The 7,819-nt window shown below is 38.8% G+C and overlaps 2 non-coding genes across 2 annotated transcripts; one reads left to right on the forward strand and one right to left on the reverse strand.

Moving 5' to 3' along the window:
• Positions 1-808: 808 nt before the first annotated feature.
• On the forward strand, positions 809-916 carry LOC120224886. The gene has a single exon (XR_005526691.1). It is a non-coding gene; the product is annotated as a U6 spliceosomal RNA (small nuclear RNA).
• A 3,104-nt stretch (positions 917-4,020) lies between these two features.
• Positions 4,021-4,127, reverse strand: LOC120224885. The gene has a single exon (XR_005526690.1). It is a non-coding gene; the product is annotated as a U6 spliceosomal RNA (small nuclear RNA).
• Positions 4,128-7,819: the final 3,692 nt, after the last annotated feature.

Raw genomic sequence — 7,819 nt, forward strand, 5'->3', positions numbered from 1 at the left:
TTGGAAGTATCAGTGTTGTTGAGTGGTCAAATTCTCTGCAAGCTCATCTATAGATCTGATGCAATCCCCAAAAAATCCTTGTAGATTTTTTGTTTGTTTTTAGATAATGACAAACAAGTTCTAAAACTTACATTGAAAGTCAAAAGAACTAGAATAGTTCAAACTTGTTATAGCACACAAGTTGCTATAACAGTTAAAGCATTCAAGTACAAAATAAACATTGACCTATATTTTGCACTGTACAAAGTACAGTACATTGTACAAAAATTGACTCAAAATGTATCATGGACCTATAAAATCTAAAATGGAAAACGTGGGGCTCCTGGGTGGCTTAGTCGGTTAAGCATCCGACTTTCGCTTAGGTCATGATCTCGCGGTTCGTGGGTTCGAGCCCCGCGTCGGGCTCTGTGCTGACTGCCAGCTCAGAGCCTGGAGCCTGTTTCAGAGTCTGTGACTCCCTCTCTCTCTGACCCTCCCCTGCTCTCTCTCTCTCTCTCTCTCCTAGAAATAAATAAAAAATAAAATAAAATAAAATGGAAAACGTGTAGGAAAAAACATACAAAATCTCTGTGACCACATGTTTGGTAGAATTTCTTAGATTACGATCCCAAAAATCCAATACATAAAAGGTAAAAATTGATAATAAAGCTTTATCAATTTAAGACCATCTGCTAAAATAAAGATACTGTTAAAATAAAAGGAGCCATAGCTGAGAGAAAATATTTAGAAACCATATAATTTGAGAAGGTATTTGTTGCTGTTTCAGAATAAAGAATTCTCAAAATTCCCAAAAAGAAAAAAGAAAGAAATGTTTGCTTCATCAGTATATGCACTAAAAATTAGAACAATACAGGAAAGAGTAGCACAGGCCTTATGCAAGAATGACTCACAAATTCATGAAGTGTTCCATATTTTTACTGGTTCCAGGTGGCAAAAGATACAAGTTTCCAATTATTAGATAAATAAGTATTGGGGAATGTAATGTACAACATGAATTATCACCGGTCTATGATATATTTGAAAGTTCCTAAGAGAGTAGATCCTAAAAGTTCTCATCACAAGTGAAATTTTTTAAAAATGTTTTAAAATATGTTTTATTTATTTCTGAGAGAGAGAGAGAGAGACAGCATGAGCAGGGGAGGGTCAGGGAGAGAGGGAGACACAGAATCTGAAACAGGCTCCAGGCTCTGAGCTGGCTGTCAGCACAGAGCCCGATGTGGAGCTCGAACCCACAAACCATGAGATCATGGCCTGAGACGAAGTCGGATGCTTAACCGACTGAGCCACCCAGGAGCCCCTTTCTTTTCTTTTTTTTTTTTTTTTTAAATCTATAGGAGATTGTAACCAAACTCACATGAGTTCACTCCTTGGTGAGTAAGAAATTGCACCAAGTAAGTTGTCGCAGGAAGAAAACTTTTATTTTCTGCAAATAAGGCCATCATGAGAAATGGCTTCAAAGCAATGGCTCCCTGATAAAGGGTGAATCGCTGGCTTTTATTTTAGGGTTAGGATGGGTATTTATTGGAGCATTCAGCCCATTGACATTCAGTGTTATTATTGAAATATGTGGGTTTAGAGTCTTTGTGTCCTTTGTGGAGTTCATGCTTGTGGTGGTGTCTCTGGTATCTTTGTTCCTTGCAACCTTTCCTTCAGAATGTCCCCCTCAGGATTTCTTGTAGGACTGGCTTAGTGTTGACAAATTCTTTCAATTTCTGTGTATTTGGAAAGACTTTTATCTCTCCCTCTATTTTGAATGACAGGCTTGCTGGAGAGAGGATTCTTGGCTGCATATTTTTACAGTTCATCACATTGAAGATCTCCTGCCATTCCTTTCTGGCCTACCAAGTTTCAGTAGATAGGTCTGTCACCACTCTGATAGGTTTCCCTTAATGTTAGGGCCTTTTTCTCCCTTGCTGCTTTCAAAATTCTCTCTTTGTCCTTATATTTTGCCATTTTTACTATGATATGCCATGCAGAAGATTGATTCAAGCTACATCTGAGGGGAGTCCTCTGAGCCTCTTGTATTTCAACATTTACTTCCTTCCCCAGGTCGGGGAAGTTCTCTGCTATAATTTGTTCCAGGACTCCTTCAGCACCTTTCCCTCTCTCTTCCTCTTCTGGGATTTCTATGATACGGATATTGTTGCATTTGACCGTATCACTGAGCTCTCGAATTCTTCTTTCCTGTTTCTGGATCAGTTTGTCTCTTTTTTTTGGTCAGCTTCTTGTTTTTCTATCATGGTGTCTTCTAAATTACTTATTCTCCTTTCTGCCTCTTCAATCCGTGCATTGGAGGCCTCTAATTTATTATGTATCTCATTTATCGCATTTTTAAAAATTCTTCATGCCTGTTTTTATTTTCCATTCTGTCTGTAGCCATAGTTTCTTTGATGTCCCCTATACTTTTTTCAAGCCCAGCTATTAATTTTACCATTATTATTCTAAAATCTTGTTCAGTTATGCTGCTGATATCTGTTTTGAGCAGTTCATTAGCTGTCATTTCTTCTTGGAGTTTCTTTGGAGGAGAGCTCTTTCGTTTCATCATTTTAGTTAGCTTTCCGTCTCTTGTTGGTTTTAAAGACCTGTTAATGCTCTCTGTATCTATGAGCACTGCTATATCCAAGAAGACTCTTTGACTGTCCAGGGCCTATCCTTTCGGAGAGTGTTTTTTGAATGGTATGTCTTGGTCTCTGTTGTTGAGACCTTGGTTATTTTATTTTCCTATTTGTAGTGATATTTGGGACTCTCCACCTTGTGTACTCGCTTATTTCTTGAGGTAGCCCTGGAAAAGAAAACAGACAGACAAACACACAGGGAGCAGGAGCACACAAACGCACAGGCTAATTCAACTAACATGCAAAGCAAGAGGGAAAACGAAAAAGTTAAAAGAAAAGACGGAGGAGGGAGGGCGAATAATAGGGAGTATAAAATACATAAAAGGGTCAAAAAGGAGAAAAGAAAAGGAAAAAAGAAGAAAACCAATGGACAAAGAACAGTTTAAAGCATATAACCGGATTTCCCAGCTACAGTTAAATAGCCGTGTGTATGCAGTGCTGGTTGAAGAGCATAGAGAAAGAGAGTGAAGACAGGGCAGGGATGAGGCAAAATTGGAAATAGAATGAATAGGCAGAAGGGATAAGAAGCTTTTTTCAAGAGGTAAAGGGCAGAATATGGTTGGATAGGTGAGAGAAGGATGCTGGTATTATCCAGAGAAACTATATAGTCTAATTACTCCTGAGAGAAAGAGATGAAAATGTTGGTAGGTGTAGAATTTACATCTACAGAATGGACTCATTATGATTGTTTAAGCAAGCCGGCGACCAGAGTTAATCAGGTCAGTGTTCTGGGGAGAAAAGAGAAAGAAGAAGAAAAAAAAAAAAAGGGAGGAGGGCAGCTCTCAAGCAGGGATTGGGGTGGCGTGATCCACTGCCTCAGGTGGGAGTTCTGCCTTGGCGGTTGTGGGGAGGAGAGTGAAGGTGCTCCAGTCCCTTCTTGAAACAAGCACTGCACCTCGCTTTTTTGGGCGTGTAAAGTCCCCGTACCGGGGGTGCAGCCGAAGTTGGTTATGCTCTTCAACTCAGGCCAGTCCCAATCTCCAAATCCCAGTCCGCGCGCCCCGCTGAAATTGCCTTAGACACAGCTTCCCAGGCAACTCCCTCGGGGCAATTCCAGGCCCCCTGCGGAGCTCTGGGGGTGGAGTCAGAATTTCTGCTTCCTTTTCTGGGTCTGGCTGGCGAGCATGGGCGGGGGCTTGCCTGCCGGGTGAGCTGAGCCTGAGCCCGCTGGAGTGAGGAGAACCAGGTCCTTCTGTGGCTCGTCACCCGAAACAGGAACTCACAGGCAAATTTCCCAGTTTTTAGCTCTTTGCCTTCCCTCTAGAGTTCCAGCCAGCCAGGAGCGCGGACGCCCGGTGTCCGCGCGCGGCTCTTTCAGGGGCCCAAGCTGCCCGGCCGTACAATGGTGTCCAGTGCGCCGCTCCTTTGAAGTCCAGTCAGCCAGGAGCCAGCACAAAGAAGCAGTAAAAATATGGAACGCTTCATGAATTTATATGTCATCCTTGCGCAGGGGCCATGCTAATCTTCTCTGTATCATTCCAATTTTAGTATATGTGCTGCCAAAGCGAGCACGATGGGTATTTAATTGGGAAGCCTTATCTTCATATGTAGAGGCAGGCATAAGGTCACACAAGCACCTTAAGGCAACATGTCTATACTAATGTATGTTATGTAAATGAGACTGAGTCTCCTCCTTGAGTGGAGATTTTAGTATTATAATAAGGTAAAAATAATGGTAGATCTTTTCAGGGGCCAGTCCAAGGTCCATCTGCACAAGCTTGAGTTGGGGGGTTTAGCTCAAAAGGTCTGGGTGGTATGGGGCAGTGGGAGGGCCTGTCATTGCAGTCACCATCATCTGGGGGAGGGGGCTGCTTTAGGTCTCATTTGCCTGAGTTAAGAGGAAAATCTGAAAAAAGAGCTTGGGGAAAATGTAAGACAAAGGTTAGTGAACAAAAGCAAGCGGGCAGTAAAGGCCAAGTTTCAGGACATATCTGATGACAAGATGATAAATGTAACAAAACTTAATGCAGTCATCACTTCATAATATATGTAGGTCAACTGATTGCACTGTATGCCTTAAACTTGCATAGGACTATATGCCAATTATATCTCAGTAAAACTGAAGGAAAAAAGAAAAGAAAGAAAAACTTAAATTAGAAAATGGCAAAATATTTAAATAAACATTTCACAAAAGAAAATTGAAATTTGATGAGAAAACATATACAAAAAATTTTCAAAATTATTCATAAGAATAAATGCAAACTAAAAGTATAATGACCTCAAAAAAAAAGGAAAATGAAAACACTACAGCACACAACCTCTGGGTGCAACAAAAATGTCATAAGAGGGAGGTATAAGCAATCTGGGCCTCCCTAAAGAAGGAAGAAAGGCCTAAAATACACAGCCTAACCTTAAACCTAAAGAAGCTCGAAACAGAACAACAAATTAAGGCCAAAACCAGCAGAAGAAGGGAAATAATCAAGCTAAGAGCAGAAATCAAGGATGTCAGAATCAAAAACAAAAAAACAAAACAAAAACAAAAACAGTACGACAGATCAATGAACCAGGAGCTTGTTCTTGGAAAAACTTAATAAAATTGATAAACCCCTAGTTATATTGATCAAACAGAAAAATGAAAGAACCCAAATAAATAAACCCAAAAATGAAAAAAGAGACATCACAACCAACATCACATAAATACAAATTATTATGAGAGAAAATTATGAGTAATTATACACCAAAAATGTGGGCAATCTGGAAGAAATGGACAAATTCCTAGAAACATAAACTGCCAAAACTGAAGCAGGGAGAAATAGAAGATTTGAACAAACCCATAACCAGTAAAGAAATTGAATCAGTAATCAAAAATCTCCCAACAAACAAGAGTCCAGGACCGGGGTCAGATTGCTTTCCAGGGGAATTCTACCAAACATTTAAAGAAGAGTTAACGCCTATTCTTTTGAGCTATTCCAAAAAATAAAAATAGAAGGAAAACTTCCAAACTTTTTCTATGAGGCCAGCATTACCTTCATTCCAAAAGAAGACAGACCCCGCTGAAAAGGAGAACTACAGAGTAATTTCCCTGATGAACATGGATGCAAAAATTCTCAACAAGGTACTAGCAAACCAGATCCAGCAATACATTAAAATAAATATTTACCATGCCTAAGTGGGATTTACTCCTGAGATGCAGGGCTGATTCAATATCCACAAATCAATCAATGTGATATATCACATTAATTAAAGGATATGAGGCACATGATCTTCTCACTAGATGCAGAAAAAGCATTTGACAAAATACATCATCTTTTGATAAAAACTCTCAAGAAAGTAAAGATAGAAGGAACATACCTCAAGATTATAAAGGCCATATATGAAAGACTGCAGCTATATCATCCACAATGGTGAAAAACTGAGTTTCCCTCAAAGGTTCAGAAACACTACAGAGATGTTCACTCTCACTGCTGTTGTTTAACATAGTCTTGGAAGTCCTAGCCCAACAATCAGACAACACAAAGAAATAAAATGCATCCATATATGCAAGGAAGAGGTCAAACTTTCACTCTTCACAAACAACATGATACTCTATGTGGAAAACCCAAAGACTCCACCAAAAAACTCCTAGAACTGAAGAATTTAGCGGAGTTGCAGTATATAAAATCAATATACAGAAATCTGTTGCATTTCTATACACCAGTAATGAAGCAGTAGAAAGAGAAATCAAGGAATCGATCCCATTTACAATTGCACTGAAAGCCATAAATTACCTAGGAATAAATCTAACCAAAGAGGTGAAAAATCTATACACTGAAAACTGTAGAAAGCTTATGAAAGGAATTAAAGAAGACACAAAGAAATGGAAAAATATTCCATGCTAATGGAATGAAAGAACAAATATTGTTAATATGTTGATAATACCCAAAGCAATTTAATATTCAATGCAATACCTATCAAAATAACACCAGCATTCTTCACAGAGCTAGAACAACCCTAAAATTTGTATGGAACCACAAAAGACCGTGAATGGCCAAAGCAATCCTGATAAAGAAAACCAAAGCTGGAGGCATCACAATCCCAGACTTCAAAACACATTACAAAACTGTAATCATCAAGACAGTATGGTACTGGCATGAAAACAGACACTCAGATCAATGGAACAGAATAGAGAACCCAAAAATGGACCCACAAATGTATGGCCAACTAATTGTTGACAAAGCAGGAAAGAATATCCAATGGAAAAAAGCCAGTCTCTTCAGCAAATGGTGCTGGGAAAACTGGACAGTGATATGCAGGTAAATGAACCTGGACCACGTTCTTACACTGTACACAAAAATAAACTCAGAATGGATAAAAGACCTAGTGAAAGATAGGAAGCCATTAAATCATAGACAGGCAACAACCTCTTTGACCTCAGACATAGCAACTCCTTACTTGACATGTCTCTGGAGGCAAAGGAAACAAAAGCAAAAATGAACTATTGGGACTTAATCAAGATTAAAAAAACCTTCTTCACAGTGAAGGAAACAATCAGCAAAACTGCAAGGTAACCAGTAGAATGGGAGAAGATATTTGCAAATAACATATTAGATATGGCTTAGTATCAAAAAGCTACAAAGAACTTATCAAAGTCAACCCCCTAAAAAAAACAAATAATCCATTTAAGAGATGGGCAAAAGACATGAATAGACACTTTTCCAAGAAGACATCCAGATGGTAGCAGACACATGAAAAGACGTTCAACATCGCTCATCATCAAGGAAATACAAATCAAAACCACAATGAGATACCACTTCACACCTAAAGAATGGCTAAAATTAACAACTCAGGCAACAATAGATGTTGGCGAGTATGCAGAGAATGAGGAATCTTTTGCACTGCTGGTGAGAATGCAAACTGGTGCAGCCAGTCTGGAAAACAGTATGGAGGTTTCTCAAAAAACTAAAAATCAAACTATCCTACAACTGAGCAATTGCACTACTAGGTATTTATCCAAAGGATACAAAAATACTGATTCAAAGGGCATGGGCAACCCCAATGTTTATAGCAGCACTAATAGCCAAAGTATGGAAAGAGCCCAGTGTCTATCGACTGATGAATGGATAAAGAAGACATATATATATATATATATATATATATATATATAAGAAGACATTATATATATATATATATATATAAAATGGAATATCACCTGGTGATCAAAAAGAATGAAGTCTCGCTATTTGCAACAACATGGATGGAACTAAAGTGTATTATGCTAAGTGAAA

Source organism: Hyaena hyaena, unplaced genomic scaffold (genome assembly GCF_003009895.1).
Source record: "Hyaena hyaena isolate Hyena2069 unplaced genomic scaffold, ASM300989v1 scaffold_1277, whole genome shotgun sequence".
Lineage (NCBI taxonomy): Eukaryota > Metazoa > Chordata > Mammalia > Carnivora > Hyaenidae > Hyaena > Hyaena hyaena.